This window comes from Archocentrus centrarchus, unplaced genomic scaffold (assembly GCF_007364275.1).
Source record: "Archocentrus centrarchus isolate MPI-CPG fArcCen1 unplaced genomic scaffold, fArcCen1 scaffold_54_ctg1, whole genome shotgun sequence".
NCBI lineage: Eukaryota > Metazoa > Chordata > Actinopteri > Cichliformes > Cichlidae > Archocentrus > Archocentrus centrarchus.
Window position 1 is genome coordinate 43122 of NW_022060276.1, and position 20322 is coordinate 63443.

At 42.4% G+C, this 20322-nt stretch overlaps 1 long non-coding RNA gene across 1 annotated transcript in view; it reads right to left on the reverse strand.

Moving 5' to 3' along the window:
* Positions 1-19652, reverse strand: part of LOC115777491 (uncharacterized) — a 54755-nt gene extending 35103 nt beyond the window's left edge. The window contains exons 1-2 of the long non-coding RNA XR_004019633.1: positions 19505-19652; positions 5088-5207 (exon numbers count right to left, since the gene is read on the reverse strand). This is a non-coding gene — a long non-coding RNA (uncharacterized LOC115777491). The remainder of the gene's footprint in view (positions 1-5087; positions 5208-19504) is intronic.
* Positions 19653-20322: the final 670 nt, after the last annotated feature.

Below are 20322 nucleotides of genomic sequence, written 5' to 3' on the forward strand. Positions count from 1 at the left end.
TGGCCCGTTGTTGCGGGCCATTCAATCTCTGTACAACCACAGTGAGAGCTTGGTCCATATAGCTGGTAATAAGTTGGATTTGTTTCCTGTGGGTGTTGGACTCCATCAGGGCTGCCCTTTATCACCGATTCTGTTCATAATTTTTATGGACAGAATTTCTAGGCGTAGGCAGGTGGTGGAAGGCTTCTTCCTTGGTGGCCTCAGAGTCTCATCTCTGCTCTTTACAGATGATGTGTTCCTGTTGGCTTCATCAGGGGGTGGCCTCCAGCTCGCAGTGGAATGGTTCGCAGCTGAGTGTGAAGCAGCCAGCATGAGAATCAGCACCTCTGAGGCCATGGTCCTCAGTTGGAAAATGGTGGAGTGCCAACTCCATCTCAGGAACGAGTTCTTGCCCTAAGTGGAGGAGTTCACAAGTGACGGGAGAAGGGAGCGGGAGATCGACAGACGGATCGGGGCTGCTTCTGCAGTGATGCGGACGCTGCACCGGTCTGTCGTGGTGGAGAGGGAGCTTAGTGTAAAAGCGAAGCTCTCGATTTACCGGTTGATCTACGTTCCTACCCTCACCTATGGTCACGAGCTTTAGGTAGTGACCAAAAGAATGAGATCGCGAATACAAGCGGCAGAAATGAGTTTCCTTCGAGGGGTGGATGGCCTCTCCCTTAGAGATAAGGTGAGGAATGCGGCCATCCGGGAGGGGCTCAGAGTAGAGCCGCTGCTCCTCCACATCGAAAGGAGCCAGTTGAGGTGGCTCAGGCATCTGATTAGGATGCCTACTGGCCGCCTCTTGGGTGAGGTGTTCCGGGCATGTCCCACCAGGAGGAGGCCCTGTGGTAGACCCAGGACATGCTAGAGATTATATCTCTCGGCTGGCCTGGGAACGCCTTGGGGTCCCTCCGGATCAGCTGGAGGAGGTGGCTGGGGAGAGGGAAGCCTGGGCTTCTCTGCTTAGGCTCCTGCCCCCACGACCCGGCCCCAGATAAGTCGAAGAGAATGGATGGATGGAGATTTGAGACTTGCTTGATTAAAATTCCCCGCTACTACAAAGAAGGCATCTGGATAAGTCGTGTGCTGCTTTCTGTACAGCTCCTCCATAGCCTCCATCTCACTGGACCTCAGTGGTGTGTACACAGTCACAATGACCACCACAAACACTCAAGGCAAAGACAGCATGAGCAGCCACAGTGGGGGAAAATAAATATTTGATACACTCCAGATTTTGCAGGTTTTCCCACCTACAAATAATGGAGAGGTCTGTAATTTTTATCATAGGTACATTTCAACTGTGAGAGACAGAATCTAAAAGAAAAAAGAAAAAAAATCCAGAAACTCACATCGAATGATTTTTAAATAATTAATATGCATTTTATTGCATGAAATAAGTATTTGATCACCTACCAACCAGCAAGAATTCTGGCTCTCACAGACCTGTTAGTTTTTTTTAAGAAGCCCTCCTATTCTGCACTAATTACCTGTATTAATTGCACCTGTTTGAACTCGTTACCTGCACAAAAGACACCTGTCCACACACTCAATCACTCCAACCTCTTCACCATGAGAGCTGTCTAAGTACAGGGCCTTAGACCTGCACAACGCTGGGATGGGCTACAGGACAATAGGCAAGCAGCTTGGTGAGAAGGCAACAACTGTTGGCGCAAATATTAGAAAATGGAAGAAACACAAAATGACTCAATCTTCTTTGGTCTGGAGCACCATGCAAGATCTCACCTCGTGGGGTAAGGATGATTCTGCGAGAGGTCAGAATCAGCCCAGAACTACATGGGGGGACCTGGTCAATGACCCGCAGAGAGCTGGGATCAGTCTCAAAGATGACCGTTAGTAACACACTATGTAATCATGGATTAAAATCTTGCAGGGCACGCAAGGTCCCCCTGCTCACACCAGCAAATGTCCTGGCCTGTTTGAAGTTCACCAGTGACTATTGGGATGATCCAGAGGAGGCATGGGAGAAGGTCACGTGGTCAGATGAGACCAAAATAGAGCTTTTTGGTATCAACTCCACTCGCATTGTTTGGAGGAAGAAGAAGAATGAGTACAACCCCAGGAACACGTCCTAACCGTGAAGCATGGGGGTGGAAACGTCATCCTTTGGGGGTGCTTTTCTGCAAAGGGGACAGGACAACTGCACCGTATTGAAGGGAGGATGGATGAGGTCATCTATCGCAAGATTTTGGCCGACAACCTTCGTCCCTCAGTGAGAGCATTGAAGATGGGTTGCGGCTGGGTCTTCCAGCATGACAATGACCTAAAACACACAGCCAGAAAATCTTTGGAGGGAGCTGAAACTGTTGCTCAGCCACAGCCCCAAAACTTTCAAGATCTGGAGAAGATCTGTATAGACGAGTGGGTCAAAATCCTGCTGCAGTGTGTGCAAACACGAACTACAAGAAACATCTGACCTCTGTGATTGCAAACAAAGGTTTCTATATCTGTGCTGTTACTTGTGCATATCTAATGCAAAGGATATTTAGCACCTTTCTCATATGGAGACCGAAGACCTTTGTCAGCAGGTTTAATAACATTCAAAAGGGTGAAACTGAAGATGAAACAAACAATACAATAAAAATATGAATATGTACAGCATAAATTGTACTTTATACTGAATTTTCACTTTATGACATCCTAAATTCTTCTATATGTATGAACCTTCACTACCAACACCATCTTGGACAATCTCGCAAATCACGGGTAATTTGCATAACAAAAATACTTATTTTACAGACAAATAATGCATAAGTGAGCTATATCTAACACGAAAAAAATGTTACAAAATTATTCCTTTGGTACATACCAGCAATGCAACCTTAAACAAAAGATAAATGCAATAATTTCTTCCAACCGGACATCATGAAGTTGAGCTGATGCCATTACTGTTTTGCTTGACTGCTACTGCTGTTCAATACAGTTTTGGTTCAGATAAAAGGTTGCCAGGTTGCAATACCTGAAAAGAACACATGAGGGCAGGCTTTCCACTTTTTGTCCTACATGGATGAAATTAGTTTCTGAAAGCATAACATTTGCAACTTCTTAAGAGAACAATACCAAATATTAAGTTCTGTTTTTCTATTTTATCAAACACTTTTTTCATGCACTAAAACGCAAATTGATTTAATAAATCATACAATGTGATTTTCTGGATTTTTATTTTAGATTCTGTCTCTCACAGTTGCCATGTACCTACAATAAAAATTCTAAACCTCTCCATTCTTTGTAGGTAGGGAAAAATCAGCAGTGCATCAAATACTTATTTTCCCCACTGTATATAACTATTAATACAGACCTTTGAAACCATAGATTGTTGGTGTAAACCACCAGGAATTACAGGTTAGTGCAGCCACTATGTCAGCTCTGTGCAGCATTAGCCCCTGTAGCTCCACTGCAGTGTCCGCAATGTTCCAGCCAAGCCACATCTCGGAAAAGATGAAAACACACCACTCCCTTATACTGTTTAGGGAGGCACTAAATTTAGTGAGCGAGTGTTAGCCAGGAAGACTGTTGGAACTGTTAGCTTGTGTGGGTTAGCCATTAGCCTGGCACGAACTCCACCACATTTCCGTGTCCTTTTGCAATGCCTTCAATGCCTCCTCCTTTGTGTTGACAAAAGGCAACGGCGTCTCAGGGCATGGTCAGTTTAGTAGACCTAGCTTATCCAGCTAATCAAACATTATTGGCTGAAGGTGCTTCGTAGCAATATTTGGTGCTGCAGATATTCAATAATTGTATACATATCTTGTACTTGCACACTTAGCGTCACTCATCACATAGTTTAAACCAGTGGTCCCCAACCTTTTTTGAGCCACGGACTGGTTAGTGTTAGACAATGTTTCCATGGACCGGCCTTTAAGGTGTGGTGGAAAAAAATCAATCAATGTAGTCAAAATGATACAACCGTAATAAATATTTTCTAATAAAGCTGAATCCACTGTGTACTCGTATGCAACTCTATCAGCAGCATCCTCCTAACATCACGCCACAGCAGAATAACATCCTCTATGCCCACAAGGCTCTCTGGTTTCCATGGTAACATTAAACATAGCTTCAAAATAAGACACAAAATTACAGCAGAAATCGCCTCAGTTGGATTCAAATGGTCCATGGAATTTCATCAGACATAAAAAAAAATCCGTCTTAAGTCTAAGTCCGATAAAATCCAATTCTTCAAAATGCCCAACAGTTTGGGGTCTAATATCAAATTTCGCTGCAATTGCTTCTGCTTCATCTCTGGATTTGCTTCTGCAAGTTTTATAATCTCATATTTTTGCTCATAAGTGTGAGTCTGTAGCTCACATTTGCCTCCTGCTGCCAAGATTGTCTGTGGTGAAATAAACTGATATAGACACTAAAGCGATCTCCACGTGTTAGCATGTATAGTTGTGCATAAACGAGGCGAAGCATGGAAGTGGGCGGATGGGAGTTGACGAGGGCTTTTGCGCTAAACTCATCTGACTTATGGATCACATTTAACTGGAAATGTATTTCAATGGGACCAGATTTTTTGATCTGAGGTAGGTAAAAATTTTATTGGAATTAAGGTTGAGAAAAATCTGGACCTCCAGAAGCCATCTGACTAGAGCAAAAATCTGATTTGTGTGACTTCGACACCATAATGCCAAATCTGTGTGAGCCCGGAGCTTGTTTCTCTGCAGCTCATTTTTGCTAGCTTGTGGGTTGGCTGGGTTTGGCCTCACTGCTATCAATTACAATACAAGCTTTGATTTCACACAAAGAGTAGTGTCGAGCACCAAAGAGTCAGCTTGATGGCTGGGTACATCAAGAGGGAAATGTAACAGAGAGAATCCCTCCATTTTTCAAAATAAAACATTGTTCAGGTGCAGACAGCAAGTAAAACTTAAATAATGTAAGTTATTTATTCTTTAAGTGCAGCCCGGTACCAAATGACCGACGGGCTGGTACCTCTGGTTTAAACCACACACACACACTCTGGAAAACCAGAGTGATCTCTCCAAGTTTCTTGGAGAGGTCACTGTGAGCACCAGTCGCACCACCATATTCCAAAAAACCTCAACTTTGTACCATTATTGATCTGTGGATCAGTGTGTGCGTGTTACCTGGATATAAATCCTCTCACGGCAAGTTTCTCTGCAGGACTGCCATGTAGTGGTGCCAGCAGGTCTCTAATCCTCACCTGACCAGCTATGCCGATGCCAACCACCACTGCTCCAAGCATACTGAGCGAGAAAGAAAGATTCAAAAGCAGATGAGAATTGGGTTGTGTGCAGAATGTCAACAATAGAATATCAATGGACAGCAATAGAGAGCCCCTTTATGTTTCACTCTTCTTTATGGTTAGATTGTTTTATTTAACTATTGAGGCCATGAATCCAAGAAAGCATCTATAAATCTATGCAATATTAAAATATTCAAATAGAGTGCTTTGCCTCAGTATCTTTACAGATAAAAATTTAAATGTACAATTATATAATCAGTTGTGTACTTCTACATTTATACAAAATTATCAACTAATGTAAACTTTTTTTTTTGCCTGTTTATTTAATTTTTTCCTCAAAAATAAAAATTTTTCATGTCTATACAAAGTTCCCTGGCTTACAAAGTTTCAGTGCTCAAAGAATAAAATATCTGGCGCCACTATGAGACTCATCAAGGTGAAAAATACAACAGCTTGCAAGGACAACTGAGAAGAGAGAAGATAAATGATTTGTTAGCTGGTCTAAGAAAACAGCAGGCTGTTTTTATTCGTAGCTGAGAAATCAGTGGTGCAGCACGGAGAGCTGGCTACCTTATTGCCAGCAAAACAGCATCAGTATCAAAGTCATACTGTGAGGGTGAGTTTGTGAAAAAAATAAATGCTGAAGGTATACCCTGAAAGGCGACAGGCTTTTGCCAACATTAGTCTGACGAGAAACACTGAACAGCAGGATTTCAGATCTTTCGCCAGATTTAGACAGCCAAATGAAGCGCAAAGTCAAGTCATTTGTTGCATTGCTGAGAGTGCGGACATTACAGACATTGCTCAACTGGCCATATTTGTGGTGTTGATGAGACTTTGACCATCACCAAGGAGTTCCTTGAGTTGGTGGCTATGATGGACACCACAACAGCAGAGGACATTTTCAGGCTTCTCATTGTAGCGCTGGACAGGGTAGGAGAGGACTGGGCCCACACTGTCAGTCTGGCTACAGATGATCGGGAAAAGTAGGTGTTGTGACAAAGTTCAGAGAGAAGTACAGGCCGCAAATGGAGGACATGGTTTTTGGACATTTCACTGTATTTTAATTCAATTCAATTTCAATTCAATTTTATTTATATAGCACCAAATCACAACAAACTGTCGCCTCAAGGCGCTTTGTATTGTGGGTAAAGACCCTACAATAATACAGAGAAAACCCAACAGTCAAAACGACCCCCTATGAGCAAGCACTTGGCGACAGTGGGAAGGAAAAACTCCCTTTTAACAGGAAGAAACCTCCAGCAGAACCAGGCTCAGGGAGGGGCAGTCATCTGCCGCGACTGGTTGGGCTGAGGGGAGAGAAAGACATGCTGTGGAAGAGAGCCAGAGATTAATATCAATTAATGATTAAATGCAGAGTGGAGTATAAACAAAGTAAATAAGGTGAATGAGAAACAGTGCATTATGTGAACCCCCCAGCAGACTAGGCCTATAGCAGCATAACTAAGGGATGGTTCAGGGTCACCTGATCCAGCCCTAACTATAAGCTTTATCATAAAGGAAAGTTTTAAGCCTAATCTTAAAAATAGAGAGGGTGTCTGTCTCCTGAATCCAAGCTGGGAGCTGGTTCCACAGAAGAGGCGCCTGAAAGCTGAAGGCTCTGCCTCCCATTCTACTCTTAAGTATCCTAGGAACCACAAGTAAGCCAGCAGTCTGAGAGCAAAGTGCTCTGTTGGGGTGATATGATACTATGAGGTCTTTGTGATAAGATGGTGCCTGATTATTCAAGACCTTGTATGTGAGGAGAAGGATTTTAAATTCTATTCTAGATTTAACAGGGAGCCAATGAAGAGAAGCCAATATGGGAGAAATCTGCTCTCTCTTTCTAGTCCCTGTCAGTACTCTAGCTGCAGCATTTTGGATCAGCTGAAGGCTTTTCAGGGAGCTTTTAGGACAGCCTGATAATAATGAATTACAATAGTCCAGCCTAGAAGTAATAAATGTATGAATTTGCTTTTCAGCATCAGTCTGAGACAGAAATAGACTACTCATTAAATTAGTGTTGCTACAAGTGTACAAATCTGGACAGTTTAAATAGTCTCTTCTTTCTTTTAGGAAATTGGCATTTGTAAAAAATTAAAACAAACCAAGAACATTTCATGACAAATATGGGTGAACCTGGGGGCCCCCTGCTGGTCAGAGGGCCCTATGCAACCACATATGTCACCTATGCCTCTGACCGGCTCTGCCTACAGCTGCTGTTGCTGGAGCATTGCTGTTACAGAGGATGTGGAGGCTACAGCAGCTAACATGTCTGTGACCTGTACACATTTTGTAGCAACTACAGAGACACTGTTCAATTTCTTCGCACGTAACTTCTCCGCACCCCCTTTCTGCCGCTTCAGTTTCTCCGTGTTGCCTCTCCTTTAACACACACATTCAACACTGAAACTACTAGCAGGGGGCACCACGCAGAGAAAGAGTGGGGCCGCTTTCATCCTATATCCTGATTGGTTCCATCCACTGTCTATATTAAAGATGGGCCAATGGGCCGCACCCTCTTAATTATGGGCCGGTCTCTTTAAAAAAAAATACAGGGAAGAAAAAAATTAATCCAACAGCATCGGCCCCTGAGGACTGTCAGCCCACCGGGCAAATGCCTGGTATGCCCGATTACCAGTCCAGCCCTGGACACAACTGTTGAGTGTATAAGAGGTGTGTGTGTGTCCAGAGTTAATACTGACATGAATCGGTACAAAGACAAGATTACGGGATTACTGCAGGAGCTTGAGCAACGGTTTCAGGTCTTTGGTGAACTTGAAACTGAGTTTGTACGTCTGTAAGTCAGCAGCTTCAGTGCAAAATGTGAAATACTTCGTGAGAAGTAGTATTATGTTTTCTATAGGCAGAAATCCAAATTGTAACATTTTATGACTAACATACATCAGTGTTTTCACTTCTGTCATTCATCCAGCATCCACCCATGCCTGGATGAATGTGTTCTGGTACACATTAATCTGCTGTGCTTGATAGATCTTCCTATCCACCTTGGAGTAAAATTTGTGAAATTATTTGTCAACAGTAATTCTTTGACTTGAGCAGCATTGTCATAGCCACACTGTGCTACTAAATGAAAGAGTTTACATGTCATAACTAGGGCTGCAACTTAAGATTATTTTGGTAGTGGAGTAATCTGTCAATTATTTTATCGATTAGTCAACAATTATTTCAATCTTACCTCACCTGTTCAAGCCTGCCCACCTGTTAACATCACCTTGTTCTCTTCTCACAGTTAAAATAATGACCCATAAAAATATGAGTTTGAAACAAATCCAGTGTATTTTTAACATTAATGTGACCATCACAATAAATATCAAATAAACAATGCATATTAAAGTAAATGCAATTTTTATTTATAAATTAAAATATAATGTGCAAATAAATAAAAATGGCCTCTGTCCAAAAGTTCAAATAAGCCTTCAAATTAAATCAAATAGATTTTTCCATCCAAAACAGCTGAAAAGTTTACAGATGATTCAGTTCATTCAGAGGTTTATTATTCAGAATGAACGCTGATATTAAGCAAGGAAAAATAGGAGGCAATGTAGCTGCTCCTGTTGTCCTTCACTCGTTAGCTAACATCACTGAAATGGCGGCGCTCAGCAAACATTATCCATGAGAGCTTGTTTCCGACAGGTAAACTAACAGAAACATACCTGTACAAACATTAACAGGTATCAGCGACGCACTGACGTACCCATCCAGAGCTGACGTCACAGCTCCAGGGTGCCGACGTTTTAAACGCTCAGCACTGCAGCGATGCTGCCGTGGAAGGAAAGCTCAGCTTTAAACAGTCTGCATTCAGTTTTATTTCATTTCTGTCAAATGCTCCCACACCTTTGACAGTCTGTCTCCATTTTCTTTCATTTTCTCCACCCTCCTCTCTGCTCCACCATCGTTAGCTGTGTCCAAATTCAGGCACTGCATCCTTTGAAGGCCGCATTTGTAGGCAAATTATGTCACAGCGAGGCGACGAAGGCTGTCCAAATTCGAAGACTCCTCCAAATGCATCCGTCTTTCCCCTGGATTTGAAGGATGGGTCTGGCGTATCCTTCATGGCCTACCATATCCACGAGTTAATGACAGAGTTAATGACAAAATTCGATTACTTTGTGCTGTAACAGGCAGCTTTATTAGGTGACGGCAGCTGATATGAAGGCTAGCCGCTCACTTCCGGCCTTTGTGGTGTTCGTGGACTGCGAAAGACGTGGGCCGGGTCCTTCGCAGGATGCGGCCCCTAATTTGAACATTGTGCGTCGATATAATCTGTATGCCTGGAACTCGTGCACTGAGAAACGTTCCACGGTGCAAAGTGCGATTAAAATGCGTTAAAATTTTTAACGCATTTTAATTAATTAATTAATTTTAATTAATTAATCGAAATTAACGCGTTAAAGTCCCACCCCTAGTTTTAAGTTTTCCTTTAATGTACAGCCTTTTATTTATTTACGTTATTTTATTTATAGTGTGACACTACAGCATACAGCCTACACAAAGCTTAAACAATGCCTGCCTTCATGTAAACACGTAGCAGTTAGCAAGATGACAGCTACGTGTCTCCTCGATCACAGCCTTCAGCCAGTCCAGTGTTTCTGTTTCAGTGATCTGAACACTGATATCCAGATCAGTGATCAGAGTCAGAATCAGAATCAGAAGGTTTTATTGCCATATGGGTGAACAGGTTCACAGCATTAGGAAATTGCTGTGGTACTTCGTGCTTACATAAAAAACAATAAGTATAAAAACTATAAGACAATGTTACAAATATACAAATTACAAATATACAGAGATATTAGAACTATAACTATAACACAATATTACAAAATATACAGTGCAGAGAATAATTAAAAGATAAAAGAATGTAAACTATAGTCCACTAATATGTACATCAGTGCAAACAGACAGGTGCATAAACATAGGGTCATCGGTGTTTGTGGAGGGTGGTGGTAACAGTCTTAGGGTTATTGTTCATGAGTCCAACAGCAGAGGGGAAGAAACTGTTCTTATGGCGGGAGGTTCTGGTCCGAATGGACTGTAGCCTCCTGCCTGAGGGGAGAGGGTCAAAAAGTCTGTGGCCAGGGTGAGAGTGGTCGGCTGCGATCCGACCTGCACGCCCCAGTGTCCTGGAGGTGTACAGGTCCTGGAGAGATGGGAGGTTGCAGCCAATCACCTTCTCAGCAGAGTGCACAACACGCTGTAGTCTCTGTTTGTCCCTAGTGGTGGCTCCAGCGTACCACACAGTGATGGAGGAGGTAAGGATGGACTCGATGATGGCAGTATAGAACTGCACCATGGTCCTTGCTGGCAAGTTGAATTTCTTCAACCGCCGCAGGACGTACATCCTCTGCTGGGCCTTTTTGACGACAGAGGTGATGGTGGGCTCCCACTTGAGGTCCTGGGTGATGGTAGTTCCCAGGAAGCGAAATGAGTCCACTGTGGTGATGGGGGTGCCAGTCAGGATGATGGAGGGTAGAGGAGCTGTGTGCTTCCTAAAGTCCACTATAATCTCCACTGTCTTCTGGGCGTTCAGCACCAGGTTATTGTGGCTGCACCAGGACACCAGACGTTTGACCTCCATCCTGTAGGCCGACTCGTCCCCGATATACCTTCCACAGAATAGCTGCAGCATCACTACATGATTTCCCTAATCAGCGATACAGGAACAGCTGACTGTCTCCACCACTCCACTTTCCCTTAGCATGACCCATGCTAAGCGCTTAGCTTGGCCGATGCTCTGGCTCGGCTCTACAACTGCTTTAAGGAAAACAATGTTGCATTGTTTGTTCAGCATTACTTTATTGATTTTATTGCTTTGAAGGTAATCTGGTGCTCTTATAATTACGTGATTCCCCGCTATCAACACCTTCAGAAAAAACAAGGTAACTGATAATGTGGATGTAGCTGACTTCAGGCCATAATTTCATGTCATTTACACAAGTGACGGGTGAGACACTGTTACCTCGCTGCTTTTTAAAACATCCTTGCAATGTATCCACCTCCGATGTGGTACCATTTAGGCCAGGTAAAAGAAACTGCAGTGTCAAAATGTTTAAATGAACGGCAAGTGTGTAAGCCTGCAACCATAAACAACAGCACAAACGGAAGTAAACTACCGGCTTCCGCTATGAATTATGGGTAATGGCGCGAAGTCAGGAATACTGTGGAACCCATGATTCATTGCACATTAAACTCAAACACAGCAATGACTGAGGAGAATAGCCAAAAAGTTTGAAATATGACTGTGGTACAAAATAAACTTTTAAGATTCATGTATTTTCAGGCGAGAATGTAAATGTGTAAACCTCAAATATCAGCTCGTTTTATCAAGATATCATTTAATTGCAAAAACTGCTCTGCTGTTTTCAGAGATGTCCGTTGCCGCTGCTCTACCAGCAGCTCGTCTTGCTAGCTGTCAGCCGACCGGGCTATCAAGGCTCGCTATAGCCAGAGAGAGCGTCCGACTGTGGCACATCCTTTTCAAACCCCCGCTGGCTTTGGCCACTTAGTGGAACAACTTCTTTTTTTTTTTTTTTTTTGGCCACGGCAGCTTTTAGTGACAGTGGAGAGTGACAGGAAATGGGGAAGGATACAGGGGAAGACGCGAGCAGGTTGGCGACAGGCCGGTACGCGAGCCTGCGGCGCAGCGCAGCATGTGTATGTGGTTGCCAGCTTCACCACTAAGCCACCCAAATGCCCCACTTAGTGGAAGTTAAACACAGATATAACTCGCTCAGATGATCTCTAATGGCTGATGCTTGGTTTATTTCAGTGTTTGATTTGTTCCTAAGCAAATCAGTTTGGCTGAGATTAAAGTTAAGCTTCATAACAGGATAGTTTTATTTAACTTTAATGACTAACTAGAGAGCTGTTAAAATATTTGGAAATGAATTATTCATCCATCTGTATTCCTTGTATTACTAAATGTGGTGTTTTAACAGCTTATTTTCAATTAATAAATTGACATTAAATTAAATTTTTTTTTTTTTTTAAATGGCGCAAAAGTTTGGTTTTCCTTTTAACAGCTTCTTTCCCACAGCTGTGCTTTGCATTTTCATGGTTGCTAGGTCACAGGAGCTATGCTGAGGTGAGGGCAGGATACCAGTATAAAGGCTAGACTGTCCAATTTCACAACCACTCACTTCCGGCCTTTGCAGTCTTCGTGGGCTGTGAAGGACTTGGTCTACGAAGGTCGGGTCCTTTGAAGGATGTGGCCCCTGAATTTGGACACAGCTATTATGTTCACATTACGTCCTTCTTTGTTAGTATTGTTGTTGCTGGCAGACAATGGAGGCAATACAGCCCCCAATGTCTTCCTGTAGTGTATTGCAGTTACAAAATTACATAAGCTTTAGAAAATGGATCAATGGGTTTTAGAATATGACATGTCGACGTTAAAATTCCATGTCAACTCATTTTTGTAGTTGACGTCATCAATTATGTCAATGAATCGTTGCAGCCCTAGTCATAACCATTGTAGGCTGACAAGTCACATGATAAGTGCTACAACTGAACTACATGTGTTAGTGACAAACATTCATTTCTTGTATCGGAATTCTCTACTTGCATTTATTCGAAGATTTTGTTGAGCTGAATGGAGATGGGACACATGCTTACAGAAACATTCAGGCAAATATAAAGCAGATATATTAAAAGGGTTTGTGAATCAGCTAAAATTTGATGACTAAAGAGAAAAAATGTCTATCTAATCTAATTCTGTTGGGATCTAGAGGGTTAATAGACTTCTCTAAAGTGGAAGTGATGCCCTTATTTAAAAAGGAAGAAAAAAGTGGAAGTGATGCTTCATTGAAAAAGAAGCCTCAGAATGTTCCAGATTCCTGAGAATTCTGAAAGAAAGGGGAAATCTGATGAAATGCCTAAATATAGCTTAAAAAAACTGCTGTAAAGTTTATAAGTTAGTTCTAAATATCACGAGTAGCTCTTTTAATCTATATATATATGACCATTTAAGATTTGTACATTTCAACATTCATTATCTCCTTCTCCTGCAACGCTGCCCTCTCTCATCACACATCTCCATCCTACCCTCATCCTCTTCACCTCAAGTCTCATCTGAACAGAAATCAGGGCTTTAACACACGAAAACATGTATCAAGATGCAAATTTATTCCCGATATAGTCCCAATTACTGATTTTCATCAGATCAGACCTGCAACCCTCTGGTCTCCGGATGGCTGACAAGAGCTGGCTGAACAAAAAATAGCTGGTTATAAGCTAACAATATAGCAGTCCTCAACAACTCAACTCAGTATGGCTGCCATCAGACAGAAGTGGGCTTCACCGACTCATCAACCTGTATCGGACTCCTTTCACAACGTTATACAGCCTACTCCAGAGTAAATAGATGCGGATGCTTCATGAGGTAAAGAGTGACTGACAGCCTGCACTCACTAGATAAATGCTGGTGTTGGTGACTTGGGAGTAAAAACATAAAATATCACAAAATATTTAATTGTCACCTATCCATTTTTTAGTCCTGATTTATTGCTGTTTATATTTTAACATATTTTAATGATCTCGTGTGCATTTAAAACTAACTTATAACTCAATAATAGAAACCCACCAGCCGCTGTGGCTGTTATGGGCTACGGAGGGTTAACAGCTTGTTAAATGTGTATTTTAATAAAATCTTTAATTTCCCTGACAGAATTTTCCTAAGGTTTATCAAATCTAACTATATCTTTACTGCACAGTCTCGGTGCTCGAGTCTCAGAGGATCTAAAAGACTAACGCCTGATATACTCAACAGCAGAATTTGTTAGAGAAAGAAAGTAATGGGGTGCCTGGGTAGCTTAGTGGTGAAACCGGCGACCACATACATATGCCGCGTTGCAGTGCGGGTTCGCGTCCAGGCCCGTCGCCAATTTGCCTGCGTGTCTTCCCCTGTATCTTTCCCCCATTTCCTGTCTCTCTCTCCTGATGATAAAAGCCGCTGTGGCCAAAAATGCAAAAGAAAAAAAAAAAGTGTGTATTTCTGAAAAAAAACAAAACAAGTTTGCTCTTTAAGATTATCCAAATTTACGTGCAGAATCAACTTCGGCGGGCATTCTGGAACAATTTTAATTGGACTTTATGGAACAACATAAACTAGTTTATATTTATTCTGGATATTATTGCACTGGATCTGAAAGTTGGTGCCTATAATATTACAGTTTACAGTGTAAGAGTTTGGGAAACTGCTTTGTTAAATATTGTTTAATCAATATGTAATTTTGATCACCATTACTAATTGTCATTATCAGTATTATCAGCAGCAATAAACTTTAGATCTTTCAAATGCATTTTCCTGTATTCAGATTTTTCATAGATGCTGATATCCAGGGGCGGATCTACCGGGGTGAGAAAGCCTTGCCACCCCAGTTGGCAGCAACGAATTAAAAGAAAAGTTACGGCCAATTTGACATTCACGAGCTTGAATCTCCAATGTCCGACTGCAAGAAACACACCACGAAATTATGTCAGCGGTCGGCTGGTGAAGCTTCGAGCCCACCTGGCGCAGTTTTTGGACTGCTCTCCGGCTTTTTTTCCCCCTAAGACTCTTCGGCCATTCTGGTACTACGACGTGCAGTGCCCTGTGGAGTTTTGTTATCACTGGCTTCATCCGGTGTCTTCTGATGCTGGCCTTATTCCCTGCCGTTGACATGTGAAGATTTGTAGACGGAGCCGCACCTACGACAATCTTCGCACTCTTGGACGTGGGGCTCGGGATATGGATCAGGCCCCCATTCGTATGGCCCTGCTGCATACCAGATCTCTTGCTAACAAAACCTTTATTTTAAACGACTTTATCCATTCCCATTCGTTGGATTTTCTCTTGTTGACAGAGACCTGGACGCAGCCAGGTGACAACAGCGCCTTCTCTGAGCTCCTTTGTCCTGGATGTTCGTTCTTCAGTTCACCGCGACAGACAGGCCGCGGTGGAGGTACTGCTACAATCTACAGTACTTTTGACCTTTATCAACTCTTGTCTTAGCTCAGGGACTGTGCCCAGGATCTTTAAACATGTTTCATCTACACACCAAGGGGAATCTACATTTAAAAAATGGTGAGTTTTTGACACAGGGGCATTTTGACACAGCCCCTTATGCCCCCCTGAAATTTGATCATTCGCCATGAAATTTTGATTGGCTCTAATTCATACCTACATACTCCAATCTGGATCAAACTTTCTCAGTAGGATACGCATCCGGTCCTGAATACATACATATGACAATATTTAATAACAGTCGCAGCGCCACCTAGTGGTAACAGGAAATGTCATGTTTTACACTTTGAGGTCCAGCTCCACAGTGGTAGAGCAGAATCATCTCCAATTTCCCCTGGAAAGCCTTAACGAGTTGGGCTTACACTGTTTTAAAAACTGTGAGCTTTTGCCAAAGGGCGTGACCCTGGCGGGAGGGCAAAATTTGATGTTTCACCATCAAGACATAAAAGGCTGTAACTCAAAGACACATTGCCCAATCTGCCTCAAACTTCAGTGGTTTAATAAGCCTCCTGCCCTGAACACATTGATATGCATAAAGTTCATAAACGATAGAGCGCCACCTAGTGGCAGCTCGAAATATCAGAAAATGGCTGGTTTTTTGAGTAGCCCCAGAGGTACATTTTATCTACAGCTCTGAAATTTTGCAGACTCATGTAACATCCTAAGACGTACAAAAAGTCTCTTGGACCCATACCCGAAACCCTACAGGAAGTCGGCCATCTTCAATTGAAGGTGTCAATTTTTGCCATTTCCATGCCTGGTATTTGAACGAACTCCTCCTAGGGCATTTTACACAGTGAGACCAAATTTGCTCCACATCATCTAGACAAGGAGCCCATCAAATATTGTGGAAATCTTTACGAAATATTAAACGACCTTGTCACATCAGGCTATTGAATTTGGCCTTCGTTTTTCTCCGTTGCCACCAAAAGTGTTTGTGCCCTCGTTTGCACATGCTTTGTCCAATCAGCCTGAAATTTTAATCGCTCATGTACACACTGACGCTGAATCCATAACTACAGATTCAAGACTGTAGGTGCAATAGCGCCCCCTACAGAAGGAAATGAAAATTTGTATGACCGTCCACAGAATTAGAATATCATAAAATAGCATGTTTTTTAGCTAGCCCCAGAGGTACATTTTATCTACAGCTCTGAAATTGTGCACACTCATGTAACATCCTAAGACGTACAAAAAAAGTCTCTTGGACCCATACCCGAAACCCTACAGGAAGTCGGCCATCTTCAATTGAAGGTGTCAATTTTTGCCATTTCCATGCCTGGTATTTGAACGAACTCCTCCTAGGGCATTTTACCCAGTGAGACCAAAATGGCTCCAAATCATCTAGACAAGGAGCCCATCAAATGTTGTGGAAATCTTGACAAAATATTAAACGGTATTGTCACACCAGGCCATTGAATTTAGCCTTCATTTTTCTCAATCACGACCAAAATTGATGCACTGAGTATTTCTTTTCATTCACCTATTTTTCTCTGTTTATACTCCACTCTGCATTTAATCATTTGTTATTATTAATCTCTGTCTCTCTCCCCTCAGTCCCAACCGGTCGCAGCAGATGACCCCCCCTCCCTGAGCCTGGTTCTGCTGGAGGTTTCTTCCTGTTAAAAGGGAGTTTTTCCTTCCCACTGTTGCCAAGTGCTTGTTCATAGGGGGATGTTTTGACTGTTGGGTTTTCTCTGTAATTATTGTAAGTCTTTACCTTACAATATAAAATGCCTTGAGGCGACTGTTGTGATTTGGCGTTATGTAAATAAAATTGAACTGAACTGAAATTGAACTGTGATGCTGCAGTAAAATACACTATATATTTTAGAGGCACTGACTAACAGTCTGACAGCTGTAGCTGGGCTGATTATAAATCTGTGATGTAATCGCTGTCTCTGCCCTATTGACAATGACTATAAAAGCTCTCATGTTACGTACAAAAAAATAAACTAATGTCTAACTGGGATTTCAGTGCTTATAAAAACATAAATGTCTGCAAATTAAGTTGCTCCTATGATCGCTTTGACAGCGACTTTATGAATGAGGAAATGAATTGGAACATTAAACAGGCGCTTCAGGTGCAGCAGGAGGGGAGGAGTCAGAGAGACACTCAGTTTGTTAGATAAAACATGCCAGTGAGATGGTTACCAGCTAGCAGGTTAGGTTCACAGAGTCTGGAGCCCCAGAAACTGACCCAGAGTTGAAATTAATGCTCTTTCTGAAAGTGAAAACCTGAGTTTTCCTCATTTTAGGGTTAGCAAACCCAAAGTTGTTAGCTAAACCAGCTTCCTGAAATAGGGCCCCATTGCAGTCAAAACGCACCATCCGCATCCTCTCAACGTTTACTGTGTTCATATGTGCAGATCACTTATTCGTGGACTTATAAAATACAAGACTTCTATGACATAACTTACGGACTGTCTTTAAATGGGACAGGAGGAGGGGAGGTGAAGGAGCGCAGGGGCGCCTAATCAGCGCAGCACCTCTGTTATTGATCATGTCATATGCACAGCTGTTAAATACAGAAAATGCAACTAGAGAAATATTTTCCCACATCGTTTTGGCGCCCCCCTGTTGTGCGGCGCCCCTATGCATTGCATATAGTGCATACCCCCTTTTTGCGCCACTGCTTAGACCTCTTCAAATAAATATTCATGCTTGCTTAAATATGAATAATTGGGGAAATTTGTAAGAGTGAAAGTGTGAAGGGATGGGGACAGAGTTTTAATATTTTGTGTGTACATGTATTTTAGATCTATTGCTCAGATTAAATTCCAGAATTAAACAAATGAACCTAAAAATACTCTCCTGGGGCTAAAATGTTTGTGTGTGTTAACACAGTCCAATGGTTATGTTTTTACTAGTTTTTATATGGTATAATTTGTTTAGATGTAATGCAGTTTGAATCTTTCCTCCTCTCATTCTTCTAGACATATCCAAGTCCAGGTGTGAGGTGCCAGTGCAGCCAATGCGAGAGAGTTTCCCTAAGACCCTCCAGGGCGGGGCCAGGAGAAGCTTCCGCAGTTACTGGTACAAATCTCATCCCTGGTTAGAATACTCCCAATCAAAAGATGCAGCTTACTGTTTTGCTTGTAGGCATTTTTCCCTCCCCGATGCTCCAAGGACTGTTTTCACCTCATTCGAGGGTTATCGTAACTGGAAAATGGCTACAATGAAAGATGGTGGTTTCTGTTCTCATTCCAGATCTGAAGGCCATGTAAATGCAATGTTTGCATGGACAGAGAACAAGAAAAATATGGATAAAAATACCTCAATGTTTGGACTAATGGATGGGAGCCTGTGCCCTTTTGTAGTGTGTACATACTATTTCTCATTAAACTGTGATAACTGAATAATTCAGAATATATACGTTGCCACCCGTCAAAAATTCCTGCCCCCCTCTTGCCACCCCATAAATATTTTTCTAGATCCGCCCCTGCTGATATCAGTAATATTAATAATTAGAAGTAGTGGTATGGACAGTAATTCAAAAAGAATGGATAACATTGTTAGGAGTCTGATTCCCCGTGCACTGCCAGGAGCCGAGCACCGGTGAGGCCGACTAGCAGGTTGCTTCTCCCGGGCAGATTTGTCAGCTGCTGCCGCAATAAAAAGCGGATATATAAGATGAGAAATTAATTTACCAGCTGCTGAAAAACGGCTTGTAAAATAATTGTGTTACACAGTATATTTTTAACGTATGCGCGGGTAACGGTGATCTCGTTACGCCTGTAACACCGGTTAACAACTTCCGAGAATCAGCAACAGCTGGAGCCGCTGCCGGGGACGGTGGCAGCGGGAGGAAAAATGGGAGCACCGCCGTGAGTAGCCACCACTAACCCGAACAGTGAAACTGAAGCTCCGGGGAAGCTTAACGGAATTCCTCTGAACCGTCATTTTTAAAAGCAACCCGAAGCAACCCTAATGTGAAAAAAAAAAACTTTCCTGAATGGGGCAGGGACCGCTCCCGGAACCTTCAGCAAACGTTCCGGGAGCGTTCCCTGGGACCCCTGTGATGTAACCCTGTTAGGTAACTAGTGACAAAAACTGGTGGTATCAGCTTGCTGACAGATTAACATCGACAACGAGCACAGGTGCTATCGATCCTTTTAATCTGTGTTCATATTTAAGTGGAAAACCAGAGCCGGCAACGCGCATCCACGCAAAACGTGTTCCTCTCAGCGAAGCCACTTCTGCTTACTACTGTCTATTCAGCATTTTCTGCAGTCACTGCCATAACAATTAACTACATGCTGTTTGTGTCCTACCTGAAGTTCTTTGTCTCCCGCGAAGAAATGCAGTTATCGACGTGCGTACGTACAAGTTACATATACCGAGATGACATAACAAGCTGCTGCAAGCATACAGCACGCTGCTGAAAGCGCCGCCTTACATCACGTAAGGAAGTCTTGTTTGGGGCGGAGCTGTCTTTACGTAAGCGTGTTTTTTACACATACTATTCAGAAGTGGTTCAAAGGATGAGCTGGAAAAGGAGGCTACAATCTGTGCGCGTATTTTAAGCATATTGCACAGAGATACAGTAACAACACCAATTTAGATATCTGCGTCTACATTTATTTAGTTTATGAGCACAGTATTGTACTTTGTGGAAATGTCCTTTGAATGTGAATATTTAGGAAATATACCTACAGACTTCTTTGGATTGGATTGCAATTTAGACAGACCACTTTTTTCAAGGAAGGCTGCAGTTCTGGGTATCTTCAATGATTTGCCCATTGAGATCATGACTCCATAATAATATTAAAAGGGTGCATAACTTTGCACTGCACTTCTTTCAGCACCAACAAAAGAGGCCAGGCCTTCAAAGTGATGTCCAAAGCAATTTTTTTCCCAAATACCCAATCATTGAAAGAGAACAACTGTCAAGTGTTTTGTGCGTATTTTTATATTTAGGACCTGAGCACAACCTGAGCACAACCAAAGGCCCTATTGTATTGGCTTTTGATTATTCAGGCAAATGAAGTGCTTTTTTGAGGACCTAAACATGCTCAAAAAGTCATGAAATTTTGCACACGTCAGTTCTGGTGAAAATTTTAATGAATTCAGACATGGCCCTTTCAAATGG